This window comes from Haematobia irritans, chromosome 1, assembly GCF_050003625.1.
Source record: "Haematobia irritans isolate KBUSLIRL chromosome 1, ASM5000362v1, whole genome shotgun sequence".
In the NCBI taxonomy this organism is placed as follows: Eukaryota; Metazoa; Arthropoda; class Insecta; order Diptera; family Muscidae; genus Haematobia; species Haematobia irritans.
The window spans coordinates 227,887,918-227,906,286 of record NC_134397.1 but is presented as its reverse complement, the minus strand read 5'-3'; the positions used below and the strand labels follow the sequence as shown (position 1 = coordinate 227,906,286).

The 18,369-nt window shown below is 31.3% G+C and overlaps 1 protein-coding gene across 1 annotated transcript in view; it reads left to right on the top strand.

Moving 5' to 3' along the window:
- LOC142220284 (uncharacterized) overlaps positions 1-18,369 on the top strand; it is a 69,320-nt gene continuing 50,951 nt past the window's right edge. The window contains exon 1 of the mRNA XM_075289368.1: positions 1-463. The gene's annotated coding sequence lies outside the window, so the exon portion shown is untranslated. The remainder of the gene's footprint in view (positions 464-18,369) is intronic.

Genomic DNA, 18,369 nt, shown 5'->3' with positions numbered 1-18,369 from the left:
TACGACAATACGGTCGTATTTGACGGGCTTAAAAAAATATCATCCATTCACATTGATTTTTACTGCAAAACGAGAAGAAGTTGAAAAATGTTAAGAAAAAACTAGCAAGTGAAAGAAAATTGTGGAAAAAGAAAAAATTGAAAAAAATATATATATTCAAAAGGAAAAACTTGTGATAAAATATACGCATGTGGTGTGACTTAAAGCTAATGTGAAAGAATAAGAGAAAAATAAGAATCTACGGCACAAAACTAATTGATTTTCTATCCTCAATTGGGAAAAACAAGAATATAAATAAAGAAAACGGTAGTTAAATCGTTTGCTATCACTATTGCCAAGTGTTATAATGGTGCTTTTGAAATATCAATAAATCATCTGAGAAGGAATTACTCCAACAGCAATAAATTTACACTAAAAAATCAAGGATTATAGGCCGGTATTCAGTTTGAGAAAGTGTACAAAGGTAATTAGTTTTTCTACTGTAATCAAAAGAACTGTGTCAAAGCTGTCAGCTGTGTCATTAAAATTTCCTTCATGAAGTTTGTAGCCTAAGTCTTTTGATTTTCTTTACAAAACATTATGACATATGACCTTCATCGGACATTATTAATTTCCCTGAAAAATGGATGAGATTTTCTTCGGAGAGCCACCGTGGTGCAATGGTTAGCATGCCCGCCTTGCATACACAAGGTCGTGGGTTCGATTCCTGCTTCGACCGAACACCAAAAAGTTTTTCAGCGGTGGATTATCCCACCTCAGTAATGCTGGTGACATTTCTGAGGGTTTCAAAGCTTCTCTAAGTGGTTTCACTGCAATGTGGAACGCCGTTCGGACTCGGCTATAAAAAGGAGGTCCCTTGTCATTGAGCTTAACATGGAATCGGGCAGCACTCAGTGATAAGAGAGAAGTTCACCAATGTGGTATCACAATGGACTGAATAGTCTAAGTGAGCCTGATACATCGGGCTGCCACCTAACCTAACCTAACCTTCTTCGGGGGGAATTTATTTTATTTATGTTATACTGCAAATGAAATATAGGATATTCCCAAAGTGCAATCAAATTCCTCAGAGTTGAACGTTTTTGAGGTGGTAGATTTATTCCAATTTCTACATCAATGTAAGAATTCAAATTGTATAAGATTTACATAAGAACTATACTAAAACTATCAACTGTATCACAAAGACTTCCTTAATGAATTTGTGATTTAAATCTTTTGATTTTGTTTACAAAACTATAGAATTAGAATTTCAAAGTATACGAAATTTTAAATCATATCTATAAATGAATGGTGTTTTATTTCCTCTCAGAGAGGATACTGCCCTAAACTACCATATATCGGTGGGATATATGGTAGTTACATTTAGTCTTACTGAAAAGGATGATGCAATCAGAGGGAGTTTTTCCATCGTCGTGAAATGGTTGCACTAAGATAAATCGTAGACCAAGAAACAGTCGAAACAGAGAAGTGTAGCGAATGTACTTCGAAGAAACCGAAGACTGTTCTAAACGGTGTTGGCCACCATTGTCTGGGATTCTCAAAGTACGCTTTACATCGATTTTTTGAATAAGGGTAATACGACTTATTTAGTATTTATTTCATCATCCTCTTTAATCTAAATTAGACTTTTGTTTGGTAATCAAGGAACAGATAGAAATATAGAAGAACGGACAGCAAGAACCAGGAAATGGCACCAGTTTGGTTTGGAGTCTAGGATCAAAAACAGGATATAAGAGTGAAGATACCGTTTTTATCTTAAGTTACGTTCACGGCAAGTTGTTCCCATTTTTTGTAGTTAACAGAAGATGTACTTCAAGAAATTTTAGGTGTTCTTGAAAAAAGTCAATTACGTCTAATAAATTTTCTTGAATTTGTCGACGAATATTTACTTATTTTTGTGATGCCAACTTTTGTAATACTGTTTAGTTAAAATTTTCTAAAAATAATCTACATTTTCTAAAATTAACCAAAATTTTTCTTCCTGGTGGGTTCATTGTTTTTTCAGTGAATCTATCGGTAAATTTAACTTATTTTTATTGCAAAAAAATATTTGTTTTTTTTTTTTAATTTTCATAGCTTAATGAAATCTTGTTTTTTAATGTTTGAGACACATATTATAAACTAAAAGTGGGAATAAACTTCAATGACCGTAGGCATAAGTCAATACGAACTAAAGCAAACAAACATTTTTCTACGATTCCCAAAAGTAGTAAGAATGAACTACTGCATGATTACAATGGTCATGATTTGGCGCCAATGATTTTCTTCTTTACTTTTAGTTCATTTTACAACAGGGCATTAAATTTTTCTGGTTTTGTTGAAATCTCTAAACACGAAGTACCATTTAGTTATTCTACCTACTTGCTTTCGGTGTACGATATATCATATTTTCTCTATTGAAAATTGAAGATTTTATTTATAAATGGTTCCAGACTTTCATTTTAGACTACATGGGATTTTATGCTATTCCACAACATGATGGAATATTTCTATAAAAATTATTTATTTGAAATGAATTTGTTATAATGAATTTAAGCCTTTCGAAGAATAACAGGTTGGCTGATAAGTCCCCGGTCTAACAAAGAAAAACACATTTTTTTGTCAAAATTCGTTTTTATTATTCAACATAGTTCCCTTCAAGAGCGATACCATGATTATAACGACCTTCCAATTTTTTGATACCATTTTGGTAGTACTCCTTCGGTTTTGCCTCAAAATAGGACTCAGTTTCGGCGATCCTCTTCATTGCAGCCAATTTTTTCCCTGCGAGCATCCTTTTGAGGTCTGAGAACAAGAAAAAGACGCTGGGGGCCAGATCTGAAGAATACGGTGGTTGGGGAAGCAACTCGAAGCCCAATTCATGAATTTTTGCCATCGTTCTCAATGACTTGTGGCACGATGCGTTGTCTTGGTGGAACAACACTTTTTTCTTCTTCATATAGGGCCGTTTTGCCGCGATTTCGACCTTCAAACGCCATATAATAGCCACTGTTGATGGTTTTTCCCTGCTCAAGATAATTGATAAAAATTATTCCATGCGCATCCCAAAAAACAGAGGCCATTACTTTGCCAGCGGACTTTTGAGTCTTTCCACGCTTCGGAGACGGTTCACCGGACGCTGTCCACTCAGCCGACTGTCGATTGGACTGAGGAGTGTAGCGATGGAGCCATGTTTCATCCATTGTTACATATCGACGGAAAACTCGGGTGTATTACGAGTTAACAGATGCAAACACCGCTCTGAATCATAAACACGTTGTTGTTTTTGGTCAAATGTGAGCTCGCGCGGCACCCATTTTGCACAGAGCTTCCGCATATCCAAATATTGATGAATGATATGACCAACACGTTCCTTTGATATCTTTAAGGCCTCTGCTATCTCGATCAACTTCATTTTACGGTCATTCAAAATCATTTTGTGGATTTTTTTGATGTTTTCATCGGTAACCACCTCTTTTGGGCGTCCACTGCGTTCACTGTACTCCATGCTCATTTCACCACGCTTGATTTTTGCATACCAATCAATTATTGTTGATTTCCCTGGGACAGAGTCCGGAAAAAGTTTTTGCTTCCACCGTATTTTTTCCCTTCAGAAAACAGTATTTTACCAAAACACGAAATTCCTTTTTTTCCATTTTTTCACAATAACAAAAGTTGCTTCACAAAAGACGCTCTATCTGACAAACTAATTGACTTACAGACGTCAAATTTTGACACAAATCATTTGAAGGTTGGTACTATATAAAAATAATATGCATTTAATACTAGCGACGCCATCTATGTGTCAGACCGGGGACTTATCAGCCAACCTGTTATTTCTAAAATGATTTCGCTAATAAACTTTTCTATTAAAAAATGTTGCAGTTCGACCTCTGATTCTAAAGTACACACCTGTTTGCTGTTTCAGCAAACAGTGACTGCTTTCCATTTTTCGAAAGACTTTCTGCTGTTTTAGCAGATTTTTCTGGTGTATGTACCAACAAATTTCTTTGGGTGTAGCATTACTGAGTGTACTGATATAATGCACGAAAGTTTGTTGCTTAAGTCTTTTGTTTTTCATTCATAAAGAGCTAGAAGTTGTGACCTTTGCCAAGCACCAAGTTTTTCTTCTTACTTGGTAATGAACATAAATGGAATATAGAACCGAAGAAAGATATAATACATTTTCCAAGAATATAAACACAAACTTAAATGTCTTAAATGGAAATTGCTGTACAAATACTGAAACTTTCTTAAGGGATTACTTTCAAGATACACTGACATTTGATATTTTAGTAATGTTTTTAATTTACATTAACCATTATGTGAGTTTCCCTACCAATTCTTGGAAAATTAGCTCGAAACTGTTATATGGATTCTAAATTTTCTCTACTATTTTGTTGTTATTATAGCATTCATGTCTTTTCCTCGTTTTATTTTTAATGAACCGCTTTTCTTGTGGTTTTTCTCCGTTTCAATTGCACTGTTGTTGTTGATTTTCATTATATTGTTTATTTTATTGCACTTCTGCATTCTTCAAAATTTAAAGATTTGCGTGAGTTCCTCATAACAAATTAATTTTAACATACTCTAGGCATGAGGCATCACCTTCATCAGTGGCCACTTGTTGTATGGATGTTCGTGTTAATTATGTTTTCTGGGTTGTTATTGCTTTTTTATAGTTTCCAATCATACACAGAGACAAACTGGGGCATTTTTAAAGATTATGAGATTTTTTCATTTAGGGTTTTCCGTAAAAAAGCACATACAATTTTAGAGACTAAAGAAATCGAGCGATCTTGTCTCTTTGATATACTGGTTTCCAATATAAAAAGATTTATTTTATTTAAAATATTGACTTTTCATATTTTCTGCGGTGTAGATGTAGTAGCCATTCCATTTTTTCTGATTAAGTTACTGTTATATGGTTTTATTCACACAGTTTAATACTTACATTTGCGCAGTCGTTTAATGTTATTTAGTTTATTAATAATAACATTAATATATTTCAAAATGTGGGGCAAATTAAGAATTTTCGAAGAGGCAAATTATTGTAGAAACAAGTATTCTATGGAACTGTTTAGTTTTTTTCCATAGAATTCTCATTAAACCATAATTAGATCTTCAAATAGCAACTCAAGCTATACAGAAGACTAATTGATGGACAATGCGGTTGGCATTGGTGAGTGTATTCAGTCATAAATCTCACTTTCGTAGTACAATGGATACCTACACAGAAAAAAAATATCACTGAAATTATTACAATTTCAAATTTAAATTTTAAAATAAATTTCAATGGAAAATTCAATTTATTCAACTAATATTTTAATTAAGATAACTATCAATCAGAAAAATTACTTGTATCAATTATTTTTTTTTTGTGCCTGATACTATCATTTTTGTGGTTGAAGAAATTTCAATTAAAAATGAATTGGATCAATTAATTTCGTGATTGCAGACAAACAATTTTTTGCTGTGTAGGTTGACTGATCACACAGAAAAAAATATTACCAAAATCGTTTCAATTAAAAAGCGGAATGAAGTTAAACATGTAGTCAATTAAAACATTAGCTGATACTATTAACGTTTCAATCAAATTGGAAAATATAGCAAATTTTTAAAATGATGATTTTCAATTAAAATATTAGTTATCCCAATTCTTATTTTAATTAAATAAATTAAAAATATAATTGAAAACTTTGCTCGGAAATAATTAACCAGCAAAAAAATTTGGAAGTTCTTCCAAAGGCACAACTTTAAAAGCCCTTCCAGAAGATGCACTCCCAATGATGTTCTTTATTTTAACTGCACAGGAAGTTTTTTTAATTCAATTTTGTATAACTTGGTTTTTTCATACTTTTAATGAGTATTTTTAACTTTTTTTGTTTCAAATTGGTTAAAAACAGTTTAAGAATGGTTTAAATTATGTCGAAAAAAATTCTAAATCCAATCTGAAAAAATTTTGAATTTTTGAAAATATTTAAAGTCAAACGTTTCAGACAAGACTAAAATTATAAAAAATTGTAAAAATTATTTATTTTTATAATTTTATATCACAGAATTTTTTAAATTACATCCAAAATATTGAATTCGGATCACACCTAAAAAAGTGATGCAAATTCAGTGGAACGTCTTTTGAAATGGAGAACTTCCATCCTATGACAAGCCTATGTTAAATTCATCGCTTCTGCGTCAATTTTGCACCACTTTTCATTACTTTTTGGCGACGCTTTTTTTGCTGGGTAGTTACATACTATTCATGGGATTATTAAAATTTAAATTGACTATACAAAGAATAATCAAACTAAAATTATTACCGAAAAATTCATAAGAAAGTATAAAATCTTTATAAAATTACAAGAAAATTATTTTATTAAAACAATAATTTTAAATAATAATATATACCATATATAATGGACTGTCTCAATTAAAACACTAATTGAATCCTGGGACCAAAATCAATTAAAGTTTTTATTTCTAATTAATTTTGTGATTGGTACAATTATTTTCGTGATTGAAGGAATTTAAAAAACAATTGGATCAATTATTTTCCTGATTGAATAAAAAAAAAAAACACAAAACATTAACGATGTTGTTGAATTAATCTGAAACATTTCTACGGAAAATGGATCAACCCCAGAACCGGTACGTGACTAGTGCCTGGTGTGTATGGACCAATCCCAGTTCTGGTCAAAACTTATGGAAGGAATCGGTCACTTTAACATGGGTTTGTCATGAACGGGGTAAATTTACACTTTAGGACATGACTTGGGCTCATTCCAAAAGACACGTCCTGACACAACTTAGTAGGACTACGTCATAGACAGGTCCTCATGACGTCATAGACAGGTCCTCTGGAACAAACGCTTAGGAAAACTTTATTTTGAAAATCCTGATCGCATCAGAAAGTAAAAACTTTGGGAATATGTTGAACAATAGATTTTTTCAATAAATGTGTAGATTCAATAAGATTTTATTAAAGACAGTATAGAAATTAATAAATTATATTAAAATTTAAAAATTGCGCAAAATTCGCATGGTGGGTCGGTTAGTAGCAATTTGCCCCAATTTCCCGTAAGAGGTAAATGGTCTCTTTTTTAAATATATTTCTCAATTCCAGACGATTTCGCTTAAAAATTAATTTTTCATTTCCCATTTATCTATCATGCGAATGGTTCTGTGTCTGCCACCATTTTTAATCTTTCATAATACCGATGCCCATAATATCTATACACCCAGATAAGGAGTATGACCACCTCACATATTTCAAGAGGTCCATGTTACTTTTTCACGGCAATCATGTAGCATTTTTGTCGTCAAACATAACATGCTTTCCGAAATCAGATACATAATTTGCGAGAAAATAACATGGTGTCGTCAAACACGTAACATGTTTTCAGTGAAAAAGGAACATTTTGCTCTTGAAATATGGTTGGGTTGATCATATTCCTTCTCTGCGTGTATTTACAATATTGATAAAACATACTTATCGCTTCTTTAAAATTTTTTATTAATTTATTTATAAATTTCTAAAATTTAAATTTTATATATCTCTTAAACCACTTCATCTATTACGCTAAATTTTTTAGCAGAAAATATGACAGCACTATTTTTCTAGACCAATTAGATAACGATTATTTTTGCAATTTTTGTAATTAAATAGCAACTGTGTGTTGCCTAGTGTTATTTTAATGTAGATTGATTTCAATTCCAAAAATTTTTAATTAACCTTTTTGATCTCAATTTCTCATTATGGACATCACATTAATAACCTATATAATTAAGTACTCATTTGCATAAATTTCTTTTCAACCACACCTTAGTTTGTGACACAAAAATTTTAAATGAATTATTTTCTCCAATTGGCATTTATAGACTCTCCGCTTACAGACACTATTAATTTAATAATTCTTTAAGAGGCCATAATTTCTTCATTAAAAATATTCAAGAGAAATTAATTTGCATAAAATTGTTAATAACTGAATTATGGCACTACCATATTGAAAAAAAGAGAAACAGACACACAAACATATTCCACATACCATGAATTCATTGTCGTGGTCTTTCTCCATTTCCTTTATATGAAACTAACAATAACAAACATACATACCTTCAAGTGTGAATAGACTTCATATGAAGACTGTTGGTACTTTTCTTTACTGCTTCAACACCAGAAGTGTAAAAATAGCAATGAAAGTAACAGTGCGTGTTTGAAATTCTTATGATTCACTAAAAATTTAAAAACAAAAAGCAATAATGAAAAAATACTTTAAAGCATACCTACTTATTTCAATTACTTCCATTGGTACTTAGAGCAAAAACTAAGTAAAAAAACTCATCAATGGTATAGCAACAGCAATTGCTACAATAGCAAATATGAAGATATTTCACTTCATATGATATAAACAGGTAAGCATTTAAGTGTAAAGCTTAGCAAGATTGGCATCAATAAAAAACCGTCAGCATCCACACCAGTCACAGCCCAAGTTTAAGACAAAAATGTATTAAATAAACAAAAAAACATTCAACAACAGCATTCAGTTTTTGGCCACAATGAATCCCAATAACGTCACAGCTGTTTGGTGAAATTTATTTGTGGTCTTCTAAAATTTTAATATATAATTTATATACATATATAGCATAGTATATACATTTGTATAGTTATTTGTTTACCTATGGTATAGATTTATATAAACAAATTAGGTAGCATTTGATTTTCATTGCCCGGTGTGTCGGTTTTCTTTTCTGTTTCTTATTTACCCTTTTCTTTTGCTTTATATGGATTTAAATGGCATTTCACATAATGGTCTGCTGAAAACAGAGAAACGAAACTTATAAATTTCCGCTTTGACATTTCACATATTTTATTAAAAATGCCCTTAAATATTTTGAAAGTTTTTTTTACTCATTTGCATTTTTGCCGGTGGTATGCTTTGGGAAATTTTATTTTTTAATTTTTTTTTTAGTTTTTTTGCGAATGAAAGTTCCAATAAAAGAAAAAGTAAAATTGAATGGTATTGATTTAATTTTATTTGAAACTTTTTATAAAGGCATAGCCAAGAGACCCTCGGTATTCAATGGACTATTACTGATTTCCATTTATACAATACACTTTGCTTTAAACAACTTAAATACGAGGGTTGCCTAAAATAACTACAAACTTTTTGTAAAAGTGGCGATTTATTTCCAATGTAGTCTCTCTTGAACTCGATATACTAAAAAAATGAACTCTCCATGGCACTAAAGCCAATTTAACTCTATTTTAGTTCGGGGATATTACTATGTTTTAGTTGAAATTGTTCCAATATGACAAAGTTTCCTTGACTTGAAATTTTTTTGTATACGCTATTTAAATGAACTGAAAGGGGGATAAAAAATAAATAATAACTATTAACTAAATTCGTAATTCTCACACAATAATGTTCAGACCAAAATTCAAACTCAACAACAAAATTATAGTTACCACACGAATTCTATAATCGATATTTCGACTCATCAATTTTTTTTGTAAAAAGAAAGTAAACTTTTCGATGTCGACATTTTATGATCTTAAAAACCTACTTTTTATACCCTCCACCATAGGATGGGGGGTATATAAACTTTGTCATTCCGTTTGTAACACATCGAAATATTGCTCTAAGACCCCATAAAGTATATATATTCTGGGTCGTGGTGAAATTCTGAGTCGATCTGAGCATGTCCGTCCGTCCGTCCGTCTGTTGAAATCACGCTAACTTCCGAACGAAACAAGCTATCGACTTTAAACTTGGCACAAGTAGTTGTTATTGATGTAGGTCGGTTGGTATTGCAAATGGGCCATATCGGTCCACTTTTACGTATTGCCCCCATATAAACGGACCCCCAAATTTGGCTTTCGAGGCCTCTAAGAGAAGCAAATTTCATCCGATCCGGCTGAAATTGGGTACATGGTATTAGTATATGGTCTCTAACAACCATGCAAAAATTGGTCCACATCGGTCCATAATTATATATAGCCCCCATATAAACCGATCCCCCGATTTGGCTTGTAGAGCCTCTAAGAGAAACAATTTTCATCCGATCCGGCTGAAATTTGGTACATGGTGTTAGTATATGGTCTCTACCAACCATGCAAAAATTGGTCTTTATCGGTCCATAATTATATATATCCCCCATATAAACCGATCCTCCAATTTGGATTGCGGAGCCTCTAAGAGAAGCAAATTTCATCCGATCCGGCTGAAATTTGGTACATGGTGTTAGTATATGGCCTCTAATAACCATGCAAAAATTGGTTCACATCGGTCCATAATTATATATAGCCCCCATATAAACCGATCCCCCGATTTGGCTTGCGGAGCCTCTGAGAGAAGCAAATTTCATCCGATCCGGCTGAAATTTCGTACATGGTGTTAGTATATGGTCTCTAACAACCATGCAAAAATTGGTTCATATCGGTCCATAATTATATATAGCCCCCAAATCCGGAGGTCAAATCTGGTGATCGGTTTCACCAGATTTGACCTCCGGAGCCTCTTAGAAGGCCAAAATTCATCTGATTCAGTTGAAATTTGGTACGTGATGTTAATATATGGCCTCAAACACCTATGCAAAAATTGGTCGATATCGGTCCGTAATTATATATAGGCCCATATAAACCGATCCCCAGATTTGACCTCCAGAGCACCTTGGAAGAGCAAAATTCTTCCCATTCGGTTGAAATTTGGTACGTGATGTTAGTATAGGGTATCCAACAACCATGCAGGATATATATAAACCGATCCCCAGATTTGACCTCCGGTGACTTTTGGAGAAGCAAAATTCATCCGATCTGGTTGAAATTTGGTACGTGGTAGTAGCATATGATATTTAACAACCATGTGAGTTGAAATTTGTGGATGACAGTCTTTCGTAGAAGTTTCTACGCAATCCATGGTGGAGGGTACATAAGATTCGGTCTGGCCAAACTTACGGCCGTATATACTTGTTGTATTTTAATAGTAACTAAATGTACTAATACGAGATCTTTAATGAAAACGTCGACTTGGAATTTAGAATGTATCTCTGTTTAGACTGAAAATTTATCAAAAAGTTGATGGTAGTGACGACAGAATCGAAGTTCAACTTTTTTGATTTTTAAAAAGTCAAAAAATTTACCTGCAATGGTCAAAAGTCTAAATTTTGAAAAAATAGACTTTTTGATTGTTATTACAATACCTACACATAAAAAAATATTTTTTGTCTTCAATCACGAAATTAATAGATCCAATTAATTTTTAATTGAAATGTCTTCAATCACAGAAATGATAGTAGCAATTAAAAAATAATAATAATCCAATTAAAAAGTTAATTGATACTATTAATTTTTGCTTCAATTAAAACATTTGTTGAATCAATTAAAAATATTGGACAAAGAGAAGATCAAAAATAAGAGATATACACTAGAGAGCCTACGTATACAAGAGAGAATAAAAATATCTATTAACACAAAGGAAGATGAAGACAACACAAAACTACATTATTCAGTTGCAATATTTTAATGTGTTCAGTTCTGTGATAGTAGTATAAGGGGGTTCGCTGCAATAATTTTACTTATTATTATTAATTATTGTTAAAATACTTGTCGTGATGTCCAGTTTTATTTTAATTAATAAGAAAGTGTAAAACTAATTGTAAGTAGAGCTTATTATGCACGCCATAGAACAATGTAAAAACTGTGCAATTTTGTCCCTAGGATTTTCAATAAAACACTCCTGATGAAGTTGGAAAGAACCAACGAAATGTTGAGTAAAATATGAAATAAATTAGTTTTATTTAATTCATAAAAAAAATTAACTGACCAAAAAGCCCAGTTTGAGCAACTATAATAGAATTAAATTTTTAATTGAATATTTTTTAAAACTCAATAACGATTGGAAAAATTTTCGTGAAAATTTTTTCTGCGTATGGGGTATATGCTTTAAAATATTACAATATTCTTGAGTTTTTAAAAAATTAATTTTTAACTCATCCCTTTGGGAGTTACGTTAACGCTGCATTGGGCATATGACACAACTTTTTATATAAAACTATACATAAATTATTATTTAAAAAAATCCCAATAAGAAAAACATCCAAACTAACTGCCTTAATTAAAATATAATAATAATAATAAATGGAAATCATAGTGGCGCCATTTGAAAATTAAGCAATTATATAAGGAACAAGACAAACAAATTGCTACTTTAAATTAAATAATTGGGAGAAAAAAAAAAACGAAAGTAAGTAAATTAATTTACATATAATTTCTTTTCATTTCTTTCAATGTCTTCGAAAAAAAGTATACAATAATGTCAATGATGTTGTTGTTTTCGTCAGTAATTTAGTAAGTCAAATTACGATTTTACCCTGACATTGTTTTTTGGAACGCTTTTGAAGAATAAAACAATTGCATTCACTCACTATGATTGTTTTGTAGCATTGTTAATGAATGCCTTAATTATGGTAATTTAAGCATTACCAGATTTAAAAACTTGAAAATCTCCGCAGGTACACTAGTCGTCTGTCTGTTTCATTTTTGTGTGCTTTTCTTCATTTTCATTAACGTTATTGTGAATTTTGCTAATGCGGTTGGTCGACTGTGGTCTGCTACTTACCGTATGACAATATGCCTACTTTGTCATTTTTCCACAATGAAAGAGTGGAGATGAAATATAAATAAAAAAATAAAATATAAGAAATACACATAACACAGCGGTATGTCTATCATTTTATGACACATAAATGGTAACAGCACGCAATATGAAAGTGCTTATCTTAGTGTCATTTTGTGTTTGTTGTTGCTTTTTTCTCTTACAAAACAATTCGTTCGTTTATGTTGCCGTCTTCGTCGTCCGTTGTCGTCTTGTTTAAATCAAATTATGATTCATAATTTACACTACATTTTCGGAAGAATCATGATTAATCAGCTATGATTATGTTGTCTCGGTTAGTTTGAGAAGAAAAAGAAGATGTGATGTGAAGAAAAAAGTGTAATAATGTGACAAGAAAATGAAAGTGTTTGCCTTATGTGTAAACTAGGTTTCATTTTAGATGAAGTGTTGAGAGCAATTGTAAAAACACAAATATGAAAAGAAATGAAATAAATATGGTTAATACGATAATTGTCAAAGAAGAAACAAACATTAAAGAAATTCTACAAAGAAACAAAAAAACTTAAGACACAAACTTGAGATAAATTAGTTAAAAGACTTAAGACACAGGAGATGTATAAATACTTAAAGACTTACGGTCTTATTTATAAAAAAATCATTAACGTGCACTTTAAATCAGTGATAGCTATCACAATCTTTTTATTTTATAAGTCTTATATAAAAATAGGTATTCTTTAATCATTAATAGCACTAATATAGTTATCATGCGTTTTTAGTAATCAGGTGGCAACACATGTCGTTATATCTTGTCATTTTCATCGTAGTGATGAAGAACGAATTACAACCGGTTGATCTTAATAAAAATAAAGTCACAACATTTTAATGATTTTGTGGCCAAACATAATTTTTCAGATTAAATTAATTTATGTAGAAGGCATTAATCAAAATATACAGTCACAATGGACTGAATAGTCAAAGTGAGCCTGATACATCGGGCTGCCACCTAATCTAACCTACAATCTTTTTATATTAATCGAATCGAATCTTTTTGGTATTAATCGAACCGGATTGTACTCGAATATCAAGTCGATTGTTATTGAAAGCACATCACTAATCTAAGTGCATCTATTTACTTTCTCGAGCTAATTTTTTAACGCATTTTCATTAAAGTAACAAAAGGAAGTATGAATTTTGCAGGTCTAACATATTTCTGCAGTTCTCCTATTTGGTTTAGTATTTGCAAAAATTGCATCAAAACGGGGTTTTTAAAAGAAAAGATCCCCATTTTATACGTATATATATAGTGATACATGAAATAGCATACAACTGTGACAAATTAAATTGTATTGTCCCAAAAAAGCATTTTAAAATTTTATCAAAGAGTAAGAGAGAGAGAGAGACGCGTACAATAAATTTTTGCAACTTACAATGTGCTTATTAGAGGATTGGTAACCTATTATGCTTTCTAAAAATAGTAAAAATAAATTACAGCGTGGTTAATATAGTAAGGATTTTGGATATATAGAAAACAAGTAAGGAAAGTCTAAAGTCGGACGGGGCCGACTATATTATACCCTGCACCACTTTGTAGATCTAAATTTTCGATACCATATCACATCCGTCAAATGTGTTGGGTACAATATATGAAAAGGTTTGTCCCAAATACATACATTTAAATATCACTCGATCTGGACAGAATTTGATAGACTTCTACAAAATCTATAGACTCAAAATTTAAGTCGGCTAATGCACTAGGTTGGAACACAATGTTAGTAAAAAAATATGGGAAACATTTAAATCTGAAGCAATTGTAAGGAATCTTCCCAAAAGTTTATTTATGATTTATCGCTCGATATATATGTATTAGAAGTTTAGGAAAATTAGAGTCATTTTTACAACTTTTCGACTAAGCAGTGGCGATTTTACAAGGAAAATGTTGGTATTTTGACCATTTTTGTCGAATTCAGAAAAACATATATATGGGAGCTATATAATTCTACTCCGTGTGCAAAATGTCAATTAAATCGGAGTAGAAAATTGGCCACTGTGGTCATATGAGTGTAAATCGGGCGAACGATAAATATGGAAGCTATATCTAAATCTGAACCGATTTTAATAAAATTTGGCACACTTGACTACACTATTAATTGTACTCCTAGTGCAAAATTTTAAGCAAATTAGGGTAAAACTATGGCTTCTGGGCCCATATAAGTCCTTATCGGGCGAAATATATATATGAGAGCTATATCTAAATCTGAACCGATTTCTTCCAAACTCAATAGGGTTCTATACTGAGCCAAAACACATACTTGTGCCAAATTTGAAGTCGATTGGCTAAAACTGCGACCTAGACTTTGTGTTCACGGACAGACGGACATGGCTATATCGACTCAAGAGCCCAGCCTGAGTATTTTTGCCAAAGACACCCTGTGTCTATCTCGTCTCCTTCTGGGTGTTGCAAACATATGTACTAACCCTGTTCCACAGTGTGGCGCAGGGTTTTCCTGCAGACAAGCAAGTTTTATGCTTCGCGGGACTAATGTATACATTTTTTTATTGTAATATTGTATAAAAATCATGTATTCTATTGAAGGTTTATAACGATATTACACTCAAAAAACAGTGAATCGACTGCACTCAAAAAAGGGAACCCAATATTTCAAGCCGATTTAATTCTATTTTAGTTCTTAGAATTATTACGTTTTAAGAAGGTTTTCATGACTTTAAAATAGAGGAAAAAATTATACACCAATGAATCATAAAGATTAACTAAATTCACGTTTCCCGCAAAATAGTTCAGAGTTCCCATCTTGAACTTCGTATGGCTCTAAAGACATTTTTGCAATTTTGAACTCCAATTATTCCTTTCAAGTTATGAACTTCACTTCTTTCATAAGTGAAAAATAATAATTTTGTCTAATAAATTTTCTTGAATTGGTAGAAAATTATTTACTTTTTTTGTGAAATCGGCGTGACATCTGCTACTAGAAACAGTACAGTTTTTTCTAAAATTAAACTAAAATTTTCTTTCCTGATAGGTTCATTGTTTTTTTTTTTTTTAGTGCAGGAATGATAATATTGGTTAATTTAGAAAACTTTACCTAAACTGTATTACAAAAAAGTAAATTGAAATTCAAGAACATTTATTAATAATAATTTGATAAATAACCCCAGCAAAAAAATTTGGGAGTTCTTCTCCAGACACAACTTTAAAAGAACTTCCAAAAATGCTCTGCCAAACATGTACTTTATTTTAACTGCACAGGAAGTTCATTTGAGTCAATTTTTTATAACCCTCTTTTTTCATATTTTTAATGGGAAATTTATATTTATTTGTTTCAAATAGGTTAAGAACTTATTAAGCATTAATAAACTGGTACAATTTTTTTAAATTTAGCCGAAAAAATGTTAAATCCTTTCTAGAAAAATTGCGAATTTTTGAAAATATTTGATGACAAACGTTCCAGACAAGCGTTATAATGTATTAAAAATCATAAAAAATTTTAAAAATTATCACAAAAATTCTTAATTTACATCCAAAACACTGAATTCACCTCACACCTTAAGAAGTGATGCAAATTCAGTGCAGCGGCTGTTGAAATGTTGGACATCCGTCCTATGACAAGCCCATCATAAATTCATCGCTTCTTCGTCAATTTGGCACCACTTCCGGATCCAAGAAAGAACATTTTCAATACTTTTTTGGCGACGCTTTTTTTTTTTTGCTGGGACATTTTCTAGTTTGAACAAAAAACAAACTGGAGTTGCAAAAATGTCATGTTTAGCGCCATCCGAAGTTCAAGATGGACGCATTTGTAGTAAAGTATATAAATTTTAAGAAATTCAGAACTGTTTTGTGCGAAACATTTTGTAAATCTTTATGGTTCATATAATTTTGCCCTTTTTTATAAATTTAACTAAGGAAACAAGGAAACTTTCTCAAAATGTAATAATTCCAATATGTAATAATAGGGTTAAATTGGCTTTAGTTCTAAGCCACTAAAGCCAATTTAACCCTATTATTACATATTGGAATTATTACATTTTGAGAAAGTTTCCTTGTTTCCTTAGTTAATTCATTTTTTTTGTTTGAGTGTTTTAGAACTACTTTTTTTTATTTCGAGAGAAAATAAAACAAAAAACCAAATTTCTCGAACAAAAAAACAGTATGAAAAAACCTTTAACAACTTTTCTCGCACAATCGCTAGTAATGCTCCAAAAATTCATTGACCATAAAAATAACACCAGACAAAAAACATAAACAGACATGCTCTTAGTAACTAAAACCCATTTCACAAAGATTAGTCAATCTTATAGTAAAAATAATAGTGAATCGGAGAAACGGGCGGATATATGTACGTATAATAGAAAACAAAACTTTTTCCTAAACCGCAAAAGCAACGAGAACGTGACTTTAATAATAAATCCCAAAAAGATGGATAAAAGTAAATAAACGAAAAACACATACAAATACCCCAAAAAATAGTGAAAACAAAAACAAAAAACATATTTTCACACATTTTTAGTGGGTTAAATAAACAGTCTATCGCCCGCATTTTTTGTCGGCTAATCAACGAAATTCATTAACATTTATCAACAAAAACTATTGAGAATATGAAAATAAGATTCGATTGAATACTCTTTTATATTCTTCACTATTCAAGAGTTTGCAATTCAGGCAGGTCTACACTGAAAGATGAGTTTTCTTTTCCAAGGGACGAAATTTTAGACATTTTTAAAAATTTTTCTTAAAACTAATAAAAATATTAAAGATAATACTTTTATTAGTCATAAATTTAGGCCTAATTGATATTAAGGAAAATACTTTATCACGAAGAGGAATATTGTTTGTCTAAAATTTCATTCCGGAGCAAAGTATATTGTCTTTGTGTGTACTGAGACTGCATTGCATGTACTACTTGCAATGCAGTCTCAGATTTTAGTGAATACACATTGTCTTTTGATGAATACTAAATTGTGGCTTTTCAAGACATTGAAGTAACATACGATAGGTCTAAATGGTGCTCAAAAGACACAGGAGTTGATACGTGAATTTATAAAAAAAAAAAAACATATTTAATCCACTCTAAAGCAAGCCAATATTCAAGGGTATGGGAAACTTGATTTTGCTGTCTAATCAAAGAACCTGATATCTCGCAGAATTTCTTATATGCAGAAGAGTACATGTACTACATTTAGGTCTAAATGGTGTTCAAAAGACACAGGAGTTGATACGTGAATTTATAAACGAAAAAAAAACATATTTAATCCACTCTAAAGCAAGCCAATATTCAATGGTATGGGAAACTCGATTTTGCTGTCTAATCAAAGAACCTGCAATCTCGCAGAATTTCTTATATGAAGAAGAGTACATTTACTCCATTTCGGCGATTTTTTTTCTCATTTTTGCTTTAAAAATATATCAATGATCATATTTCACATAGTTGTAGATTTTGAACGTAAAAAGGGTGTCCACATTTCGAAGTTTATGGATTTGTTTGCTTTACCATATGATTTTCAATTCGACATCATTGAGTGGCAAATTTCATTTAAAACAACAGAAGTCACACTTTTTATCCAAAAAAGCAATAAATCAATAAAACAGAAACAAAGAAGATTTATAGATTTTGATAGAGCTGCACCACAATGACAATTTATATGGCTGATGTATTCAATGAAGATTGTACCTTCACACATACGGCTCCATACATTTCTTTCATTCAAGCATGAAATGAAAAATCTTTGATGTCCGTCAGCCTTAGCCTTTGAGGTGGTCAAC